Source organism: Gorilla gorilla, chromosome X, assembly GCF_029281585.2.
Source record: "Gorilla gorilla gorilla isolate KB3781 chromosome X, NHGRI_mGorGor1-v2.1_pri, whole genome shotgun sequence".
In the NCBI taxonomy this organism is placed as follows: domain Eukaryota; kingdom Metazoa; phylum Chordata; class Mammalia; order Primates; family Hominidae; genus Gorilla; species Gorilla gorilla.
Window position 1 is genome coordinate 51,248,006 of NC_073247.2, and position 11,891 is coordinate 51,259,896.

The window sequence follows — 11,891 nt, forward strand, 5'->3', positions numbered from 1 at the left end:
GAGACCAGCCTGGGCAACATGGTGAAACTCCATCTCTACTAAAAATACAAAAATTAGCCAGGCATGGTGGTGCACACCTGTGGCCCCAGCTACTCAGGAGGCTGAGGTGGGAGGATCACCTGAGCCTGGGGAGGTTGAGGCTGCAGTGAGCTGTGATCGTGCCACTGTACACCAGCCTGGGTGACAGAGTGAGGCTCCTTCTCAAATAAATAAATAAATAAATAAATAAATAAAGTCTAATTAAAGGACCCTGCATTACGAAGCCCATATTTTTGGCCAGCTTTTTTCAGGCTGGCAGATACTTTATCCAGGGATTTAGGAAGAAAAGCAATGCAACAAAACATTGTTTTTCTTTTTTCTTTCTTTCTTTTTTTTTTTTTTTGAGACAGAGTCTCACTCTGTTGCCTAGGCTAGAGTGTAGTGGCACGATCTTGGCTCTCTGCAACCTCCACCTCCCAGGTACAAGTGATTCTCCTACCTCAGCCTCCCAAGTAGCTGGGACCACAGGCGTGCGCCATCACACCTGGCTAATTTTTGTATTTTTAGTAGAGACGGGGCTTCACTGTGTTGGCCAGGCTGGCCTCGAACTCCTGACCTCAGGTGATCTGCCCACCTTGGCCTCCCATGGTGCTGGGATTACAGGCATGAGCCACTGCGCCTGGCCCAAAACATTGTTTTTCAATGCCTACTATCAACGGTGTTACTCCTAAGGAAAATTATAGAATAAACTTAGATAGCATCTTATGTAGCTTAATGACTTTAACCATGGTCCAGTGTAGATCTAAATGAAGAATGATCCAGGTGTCTTCTGGAAGCCCCTTTCTAATCTGCATACTATTTCATGCGGAAGTTACACTCTAGAATCCGATGAATTCATCCATGGGTATATGGAAATATTGCTAGAGGTTGCAACCGTGGTCACCTGTCAGCCCCAAGCTATCTGGCTACATGGCCCCAGGAGAGTGGTAACAACTCTGTGACTCAAATCTGTAAAAGCAGGAACTTTGGACCACATAACTAAGATTACTTTCAGCAATAAGAGTCTATGGAAAATTACTAAGCTTGTCATTATTTTTGTTCAAAAGTAACTTATTTACCGACCTACCTCAGAAATATTATAAGTGTGGTTCCAGACCACTGCAATAAAGCAACTATCACAATAAAAAGAGTCACACAGATTTTTCGGTTCCCCAGTGTATATAAAAGTTGTGTTTATGCTATACTGTAGTCTATTAAGTGTGCAATAGCATTATGTCTAAAAAAAGTACATACCTTAATTTAAAAAATATTTTACTATTAAAAATGCTAACGATGGCTGGGAGCTGTGGCTCACACCTGTAATCCAGCACTTGGGAGGTCGAGGCAGGAAGATGGCTTGAGGCTAGGAGTTCAAGACTAGCCTGGGCAATATGGCGAGACTCTGTCTCTTAAAAAAAGAGAAAAAAGAAAAAAAGAAAAGAAAATACTAACAATCATCTGAGCCTTTAGTGAGTTGCAATTGTTTCGCTGATGGAGGGTCTTGTTTCTATGTTGATGGCTGCTGAGATCAGGGTGGTGGTTGCTGAAGGTTGGGTGGCTGTGGGAATTTCTTTTTTTTTTTTTAATAATTTCAACTTTTATTTTAGATTCAGGGGATACATGTGCAGGTTTGTTACATGAATATGTTGTGTGACATTGAGGATTGGGGTACAAATGATCCTATCACCCAGGTAATGAGCATAGTACCCAATAGGTATTTTTCAGCCCTTGCTCCCTTCTCCCCTCCTCCCTCTAGTAGTCCTCAGTTCTGTTGGTCCCCTCTTTGTGTTCATGTGTACTCAATGTTTACCTTCCAATTATAAGTGAGAATGTGCAGTATTGGGTTTTCTGTTCCTGTGTTAATTCGCTTAGGACACTGGCCTCCAGCTCCAAACATGTTGCTGCAAAGGACATGATCTTGTTCTTCTTTATAGCTGCATAGTATTCCATGGTGTATATGTACTACATTTTCTTTATCAAATCCACCGCTGATGGGCATCTAGTTTGATTCTGTGAATAGTGCTTTGATGAACGTTCAAGTACATGTGTCTTTTTTTGTAGAACAATTTATTTTCCTTTGGGTATATATCCAGTAATGGGATTTCTGGGTTGAACAGTGGTTCTGTTTGTAGCTCTTAGAGAATTCTCCAAACTGCTTTCCACAGTGGCTGAACTAATTCACATTCCCGTCAACAGTATATAAGCATTCCCTTTTCTCTGCAGCTTTGCCAGCATCTGTTATTTTTTGTCTTTTTAATAATCATCATCCTGACTAGTGTGAGATGGTATCTCATTTTGGTTTTGGTTTGCATTTCTCTGATGATTGGTGATGTTGGGCATTTTTTTATATGTTTCTTGGCCACATGCATGTTGTCTTTTGAGAAGTGTCTCTTAATGTCCTTTGCCCAATTTTTAATAGGGTTATTTGGTTTTTGCTTGTTGAGTTGTTTAAGATCCTTATAAACTCTGGGTATTTGGCCTTTGTTGGATGCAGAGTTTGCAAATATTTTCTCCCATTCTGTGAGTTGTCTGTTTACTTTGCTGATAGTTTCTCTTGCTTTCCAAGCCTCTTTAGTTTAATTAGGTCCCACTTGTCAATTTTTGTTTTGGTTGCAATTGGAGGACTTAGTCATAAATTCTTTGCCAAGGCTGATATCCAGAATAACATTTCCTAGGTTTTCATCTAGGATTTTTATAATTTGAGGTCTTAGATTTAAATCTTTAATCTGGATTTTGGCGATTCTAATACATATGTACTAGTATCTTGTTTTAATTTGCATTTCCCTGATGACATTCAATGCAAGCATCTTTAAAAAAATTTTTTTTGTTTTCTTAATTTTTTTGGCTCCCCACAGGAAACGAAACCATCTTTTCATATGCTTATTTGCCACCTATCTTTGGTGAGGTGTCAGTTAAAGTCTTTCACTTATTTTTTGATCTGGTTCTTTTCTTATTGTTGAGTTTTTTACCTTGTATATTTTCGATAACAACCCCTTATCAGATATGCCTTTTGCAAATATTTTCTCCCAGTCTGTAGTTTGTCTTTTTATTGTTTTGATAGTGTCTTTTGCAGAGCAGGAATTTTTAATTTTAATGAAGTCCATGAAGTTATTTCATGGGTCATGCCTTTGGTGTTGTATCTAAAAAGTCATCACCAAATCCAAGGTTATTTAGATTTTCTCCAAAGTTATCTTCTAGGAGTTTTATAGTTTTGTATTTTACAGTTAGATTTGTGATCCAGTTTGAGTGGAAGAGTGTAAGGTCTGTGTCTAGAGTCATTTTTTTGCATGTGGATATCTAGTTGTTTCAGCACCATTTGTTGAAATGTTTACCTTTTCTCCACTGTAGTGCTTTTGCTCCCTCAAAAATCAGTTGTATTTATGTGGGTCTATTTCTGGACTCTCTCTTTTGTTCCATTGATCTATTGCCTATTCTTTCATCCATACCACATGCTTACTGTAGCTTTATAGTAAGTCTTTAAGTTGGGTAGTGTCAGTATTTCAACTTTGTTTTTCTCCTTCAACACTGGGTTGGCTATCCTCGGTATTTTGTTTCTCTGTATAAACTTTAGAATTAGTTTGTCAGTCTCTACAAAATAAATTGCTGGGATTTTGATTGTGATTGCATTAAATCTATAGATCAAGTTGGGAAGAACTGCCATCTTGACAATATTGAGTCTTACTACCCATGAACATGGAATAGCTCCCCATTTATTTAGTTTTTCCTTGATACTCATACCTTTGTCAGAGTTTTATGGCTTTCCTCATATGTATCTTATACATATTTTGTTAAATTTATCCTGAAGTATTTCATTTTTGGGGGGGCTAATGTAAATGTGTATTTTAAGTTTCAAATTCCACTTGTTCATTTTTGATGTATTAGGAAAGCAATTGACTTTTGTATATTAACTTTGTGTCCTGCAACCTTGATATGATGACTTTTTTTAACTTTATGTATACATATTTAATTAGAATAGACATAAACCAAAAAGAAGAAAAAAATCAGAATAAAGTGTCGCTATCATTTTGTTTGCAAGGAGGAGTCAGGGAATGGAACAAATTACCAGAAAAATATCCTAAGACCATCCTGAAGTAGCTAGGTTACATAATCTTAAGAGTCAAATGCCAAAATTAAGTCTTATACCACTTAATCCACAAATGAACAAAAGAGGAGTCAAAAGTTTATCCTATTTAGTGTAATAATTTTTACATTAAATATATAGTGATTTGCTTCTCACAAAGCAGTACTGGCAACTTTTAGTAGAAAGAAGTTTCCATTATGCATTGACTAAAAAGTCTCAAAAACAACTAAGCAGCTATGCTATAGCTCAGTAAGTACCATTAAACTGTTCTGTGTACATTTCAGGTTAATACATTTAATGGCTAGTGTACATTTCAGGTTAATAGAGAACTACATTTTAGGTTTTAAAAAGGCAGCAATAATTATATTTTGGCTTTTAGTCTAGATGCTTAACATAGTTAAGGCAACAGTTCAAGCTGTGGCCTTTTAAGTGAAGGTAGTTAAAATTTAAGAACAACCATCATAATCTCTTGCAACCTACATACACTGTTTAATGCTTACATGGAATGAAACCAGTGTTCTTAATTGGCATGTTACACACACACACACACACAAACAGAATTTTTTAAAAAATCAAAGGCAGTCATTCTAAAGGTACTATGGTAGCATGTTAAAAATGCAAATATGCTATAGAACTAAAGTAATATGAACAGCACTACTCATTACCTAGGAGAAAGGTGACTGGTTTTCACACAAAGCTAAACCTGTATCAGTCATCCTAATCACAATGGCTTAAAAAAGCATCAGGTTTCCAGTAGAGGAACTATTCTAGGAAAGTCAGTAAATCTCTTGAAAGTTTCACCTCTGTAAAACCAGGATAAGGCTACAACTATTTTGAAATCTGAACAAGGTATCAGATGAAATAGTAAGATTCCCAATCATAATGTAAGATAGAAGGCCAGGTGCGGTGGCTCATGCCTGTAATCCCAGCGCTTTGGGAGGCCGAGGCGGGCAGATCATGAAGTCAGGAGTTTGAGACCAGCCTGACCAACATGGTGAAACCCCGTCCCTACTAAAAATACAGAAATTAGCCAGGTGTGGTGGTGCACGCCTGTAATCCCAGCTACTAGGGAGGCTGAGGCAGGAGAATCACTTGAACCCGGGAGGCAGAGGTTGCAGTGAGCCAAGATCGTGCTACTGGCACTCCAGCCTGGGCGACAGAGCGAGACTCCATCTCAAAAAAGAAAAAAAAAAAGATAGAAAGGTCCTCATGCAGCATATGCTCGCTGGCCCTGGGAAAGCTACATGTGCATAATACCGAAGTTGCCAAAGAAGGAAACTGGAGACGTTCAGTTATATTTCCATGGTGCCGTGAATTTTAAACCTCAGAAATGGTGTGGTCCATTAGGCTTTTCATAATGCTTGGTGCCATCCGCTTAATAATGTGTTCAAAGATAAAAGCGGCATGATTGTAATAGTAACTACAGTCCCAGATGTTGACAGTATATCTGCAATTTGAGAGTCCTTCAATTCAATGACATTCTGTCCATTGATTTCACAGATGTTATGTTCTGTGAGAAGACCATTTCTGGCTGCAGAGCTATCTTTCACTATGGATGTTATTTTTCCATTTTTAAAGATAAAACCAACATGTCCAGTGCTATCCTTATGCATGGTAATCGTCCGTTCAAACGGCCTGTCATGAATGGTCATGGTAATCTCTCCAAAATTCTGTTTGAGCACCTTGTGCGCTTTATCAGAGCTCTACCCTGCACAGTTTTCACTATTAATCTGGAGTACTTGGTCCTCAATTCGCAGACCAACCAATGAGGCTGGAGAATTAGCCTGGACTAGCTGAACAAATATACCATTATCTATTGATTTAAGCCTGAGTCCAATTTTTCCATCTTGATCCTTACACAAAATGACTTCACAAATCCCTTGCTTAATTTCTGCTCTGTGAATTCCAACATTATTACCAGTTACAGGAGCCACCATATAGTTCATACTGGAAGGTCTTGCTACCAACTGCCCCTGAATTGGTGCACCAGAAACCATGGCCACATTTGCACATATTTCTTCTTCATTTAAACTCAGGCCCATGTACTGAGAGAGCTCTGGATATCATTTGGGATAGAGATTTCCATTTTGAGAGATGGGAGCAGAAGCTTCTGACAGAATTGCTGGATTGGCAGAGTTTGTAGAAAAAGTAGTTTGAGCCCCAATTACTTTGTCTACCTTCAAGTCTTCAAGAGATGGATAGAGAGACATTTTTGCAGGGTTCTTCTAGCCCACAGGGACCCACTCGCCACCGCTGCCTCCAGTCACCGGCACCAATTTCTCTATGATGACTTCTTAATTCCAAGAGTGTTTGTCAACTCTCTTGAATTTTCTACATAGATGACCATGCCATCTGTGAACAAAGACAGTATTATTTCCTCCTTCTCAATCTGTATATCTTTTCCTTTTTTTCCTTGTCTTATTGCATTAGCTAGGACCTCCATTACAACATTGAAAAGCAGTGGTAAGAGGGGACATTCTTGCCTTCTTCCCCGTCTTACTGGGAAAGCTTTGAGTTTCTCACCAGAGGTGGTTTATTCTAAGGGATTGGCTCATGAGATTGTGGGGGTTGGCAAGTCTGAAATCTGAATTCAGGTAAGAGTTGATGTTGCAGCCTTGAGAATTCCTCCTCCTTCAGTGAACCCCAGTCATTGTTTTTAAGGCTTTCAACTGATTAGATGAGGCCCACCTACATTATAGAGGTAGTCTGCTTTATTCAAACTCTAGTGATTTAAATGTTAGTCACATCTAAAAACATATCTTTACAATAACATCTAGACTGGTGTTTGAGCAAACGACTTGGCACCATAACCTGGCCAAGATGATACACAAAATTAACCATCACAATATATAAACAGATTATAGGGATTTTTAAATTTGCTTTTCAAACCAGCAGAATCATACTATATGCTTTTCTGTGGAACTTGCTTATTATCTGACAATAATATGTCATATTATTATTAATAAAATAATGTCTCATACTTATCTCTCCAGGTCAATCCTTATAGCTATTTCTCTTTCTTTTAAATAGTTGGGTAATAAAAAGGAATGAGATCATGTCCTTTACAGGGACATGGATGGAGCTGGAAGCCATTATTCTCAGCAAACTAATACAGGAACAGAAAACCAAACATCATATGTTCTCACTTATAAGTGGGAGCTGAACAATGAGAACACATGGACACAGGGAGGGAAACAACACACACTGGGGCCTGTCATGGGGGCGAGGGGAGGGAGAGCATCAGGAGAAACAGCTAATGCATGTGGGGCTTAATACCTAGGTAATGGGCTGATAGGTGCAGCAAACCACCATGGCACATGTTTACCTATGTAATAAACCTGCACGTCCTACACATGTATCCCGGAACTTAAAATAAAATAAAATTTAAAAATAAATAAATAAATAGTTGTGTAATATCCAACCATTTGCCCATTTTTGGTGGGGAGCTTATTTCCAGTTATGACCAATGCAAAAAACATCTTTACACATATATACTTATGTATTGGTACAAGTATTTCTATAGGCTAGAGTCCCAAAAGTGGGATTACTGTGTCAAAGAATATGTGCATCTTTGATTTTAATAGATCCTACCAAATTACTTTCTTAAAATGCTATAGCAATTCTCCAACAGAAATTAAAGAAACTACAAACTTTCCCACATCACTGTCAAAATTAGTTCTAAATTTTGCCTTATGGATGAAAAATGTTATCCTATTATTTTTGTGTGTGCTTTTCAAAATTTTTTAATTGTCATAACATAAAATTAACTATCTTAATTTTTAAGTGTACAGTTCAGCAGTGTTAAGTACATTTACAGTGTTATGCAACCAATCTCCAGAACCCTTTTTAATCTTGCAAAGTTGAAACTCTCCACCCATTAAATAATAACTCTCCATTCCCCACCCCCCTTGGCCCTTGGCAACCACCATTCTACTTTCTGTCTCTATGAATTTGACTACTCTAGGTACCCCATATAAATGGAACCATACAATATTTGTCTTTTTGTGACTAGCTTCTTTCACGTAGCATGTCTTCAATGTTCATCCATGTCATAGCATGAGTCAGACTTTACTTTCTTTTTAAGGCTGAATAATATTCCATTGTGTATCTATATCACATTTTGTTTACTCATTCATTTGTCAGTGGACATTTGGGTTGCTTCCACCTTTTGGCTATCCTGACTAATGCTGCTATAAACATGGGTGTACAAATAAATTTTTGAGACTCCGCTTTCAATTGTTTTGAGTATATACCCAGAAGTAGAATTGCTGGATCATATGTAATTCTATTTTTTATTTTTTTGAGGAACCTCCATACTGTTTTCCATGGCAGCTGCACCATTTTACATTCCCACCAACAGGGCACAAGGGATTTCTACATATCCTTGCCAACACTCATTATCTTCTGTTTTTTTTTTTGATAGTAGCCATCTGTTGCGTTCTTTTCTTTTTTTTTTTAGTAGTAGTCATCCTTCTGCTATTATTTTAACATATATATTCACATATTTATAATCACATGTTTTATATATCAGTTATCTGCATTTTCTGTTCTAAGAATTACCTGTTTATAATTTATAGTTTTCACCTTTTTTCTCTTGGGTTGTCTTTTTCTTATCAATATATAGAAGCACTATGTGTTGGGTTGGCATGAAAATTGCCATTTCTTTTGGTCAAAAACAGTTGACTATCAGCAATTTTATACAGTTCAACTTAATATTATGAATATTGATATTAATTCTAATATTATAGATATTAATCCTTTATCTGTCATTAATTGCGACTATTTTCTCACAGCTTCTTAGTTGTCCTTTGACTTTTCATGGTGTCTTGTGCAACTGAAAAATTTTAATTGTCTATATTATCAATCTTTTTTTTTCTTTTATGCTTTCTGAGTTTCTTGTGTTATTTAAGAAGGTCTCCCTAGCTAAATATTACATAAATATTCTCCTAAATTTTTTTACTTTACCTTTGTATCTTCTGTAATTAAAGATGAATTAAATAGGAGTTTGTCTTTGTGTTTTTCATGTGCTAGGCAATTATTCTAGCACCATTTATTAAATAAGCCATTACTGAATTGAAATGCCACCTTTATTATACACTGTATTAAGTTCTGATAAAATCAGTTTCTTTCTTCTTTATTCTATTTCACTGATCTATTCTCCAATGTCCTACTTTTTTTATTACACTAGCTTTATAGAGAGTTTTAATATCCATTAGGGCAAGATACTAGTAAGTTATTACTGGTCTTGTTTTTCAAAGCTTTATTGGAGATTATTATAGAGTTGGGTTATTGTTCCTCACACAAATCTACAGAGATCCCTAGTTAACAGTTAAATATCTTACACATCTTAATATCTCCCTCAGCTCAGGAAGCCAGCTGTGTTCAAGTTTCAACCAACACTTGAGAGCCTCTTTCTTACGTTCACCTTGGGAGGCCAGTACCCAGAGCTTCAGCCAGGTGATGAAGAGGAGAGGGAGGAAGAGGTGAGTTTCTCCAGAGTCCCTTAGCATAAGCCTATGGTTGCTCATAATTGTACCCCACTGTCCCCAGGATGGACCTCCCAGGTAGGTGGGGTAGTCAAGGAAGGTGGAAGGACAGCAGAAACAAACTACGTGCTTCAGAGTTTTGGTTAGGAATGGCCTAATTCTTTTTTTTTTTAGACAGAGTCTTGCTCTGTCCCCCAGGCTGGAGTGCAGTGGCACAATCTCTGCTCACTGCAACCTTCGCCTCCCAGGTTCAAGCGATTCTCCTGCCTCAGTCTCCCAAGTAACTGGGACTACAGGCGCGTGCCACCACACCCAGCTAGTTTTTGTATTTTTAGTAGAGACGGGGTTTCCACCATGTTGGCCAGGCTGGTCTCAAACTCCTGACCTCAAGCGATCTGCCTGCCTTGGCCTCCCAAAGTGCTGGGATTACAGGCGTGAGCCACCATGCCTGGCCCTCATTCTCAACAAATATCTAAATGACCCCAAAGTATAAATACCAACTCCTCTACCTGTCAGTCCTCAACATCAATTATCAAATGAAACACATGGAAGCTCCAATGCAGCCATGGGATCTCCCAGCAAGTGGTAAGGACACAGTGAGAGCCAGGTAGGGGCAAGCCAACTGGACAGCATCCCAGAGCACCTACCTCTGCAGGATGCCAGACCATCATGGAGATAAATCAAACATGCCATAGTAGTTAACTCAGGTTTCCACACAAACTCCTCACATAACTAGGGAAACGTACATGGTTCTGTCCTCACTGAAGCAGGGGCTACCTTGAGCAGAAATTTCAAGTCCATCTTCAGCAGCCTTGCCCTTCTCATCATTTTTGTGATTTGTGTCTACAATGTGTACTGTGCTTCTATTATTCGTACCACTCAGAGTTACTGGTTACAATTAGTTCCAATTCTTTTTAAAAATAGTGTTATAAAAATTTTAAAGTAGGCCGGGTGTGGGGGCTCATGCCTGTAATCCCAGTGCTTTGAAAAGCCAAGGCGGGTGGATCACCTGAAGTCAGGAGTTTGAGACCAGACTAGCCAACGTGGTAAAACCCCGTCTCAACTAAAAATACAAAAAAATTAGCCAGGCGTGGTGGCACAAGCCTGTAATCCCAGCTACTCGGGAGGCTGGGGCAGGAAAATCGCTTGAAACTGGGAGGCGGAGATTGCAGTGAGCTGAGGTCACACCACTGCACTCCAGCCTGGGCAACAAGAGTGAAACTCCGTCTCAAGAAACAAAAACAAAAACATTAAAGTAAAATACAAACTTGGTTGTAAAAGCAACCTTTAAACACTAAAACTGAATACAGAGTAAAAAGAAAGTCTCTCATCCACTCCAGCCCCCCAACCTTCCTTTATTTGTATTTATTTATTTTTTTGTAGAGACAGGGTCTCACTATGTTGTCCAGGCTTGTCTTGAACTCCTTGCCTCAAGTGATGATCCTGCTTCAGCCTCCCAAAGTGCAGGGATTACAGGTATAAGCCACCGCGCCCAGCCTCCCAATCTTCCGTTAACCTCCCTCATGTCTTACATGGAGAGAGAGTTCCAGTAAAGCAGCTACAAGAACCCAGTGTCTTTAGGTTTCTGATTATAAATTAACATCGTGGTTTATTAAATTGCACATTGGTTAACTTTTATCTTCAAAGGAAAGGCCTTCTACTGTAGCAGATCCTACATTGCAGGCTAGGAATAAAGAGGAACTGAGCTGGCCAGTGGGAGAGGGAGCAAAGGCCAGCTGGAGCATGGAGGTGGAGTGAGCACAGGGACCCCAGGTAGGTCAATGGCCTAGGTGAAGTCCTCACAGACACAGGGGTTGTGTGTCCTCACTTCTGGTAGCCGCGGGGAACCTGAGGGAACCAGGTGGGGCTGTGAATGATCCAGGGGACCGGCAATGCTGAGGGTGTGTAGTAGCCCACTTGTAGAGGCAACTAGCCATTCAAGGCATGGCAGTGGACAAGAAATAGGGCTGGCATGGCCAGGCACGGTGGCTCACACCTGTAATCCCAACATTTTGGGAGGCCAAGGTGGGCGGATCACTTGAGGCCAGGAATTTGAGACCAGCCTAGCCAACATAGTAAAACTCCATCTCTACTAAAAATACAAAAAGTAGCCAGGCGTGGTGGCACGCACCTGTAGCCCCAGCTACTCGGGAGGCTGAGGCAGGAGAATCTCTTGAACCCAGGAGGCAGAGGTTGCAGTGAGCAGAAATCATGCCACTGCATTCCAGCCTGGGCTACAGAATGAGACTCCACCAAAAAAAAAAAAAAAAAAAAAAAAGAAAAGAAGAGAAGAAAACGAAAAAGAA

General features: G+C 39.2%; 1 pseudogene; it reads right to left on the reverse strand.

The window, feature by feature from the left end:
• Positions 1-5,353: 5,353 nt before the first annotated feature.
• On the reverse strand, positions 5,354-6,328 carry LOC101127767 (syntenin-1-like; annotated as a pseudogene).
• Positions 6,329-11,891: the final 5,563 nt, after the last annotated feature.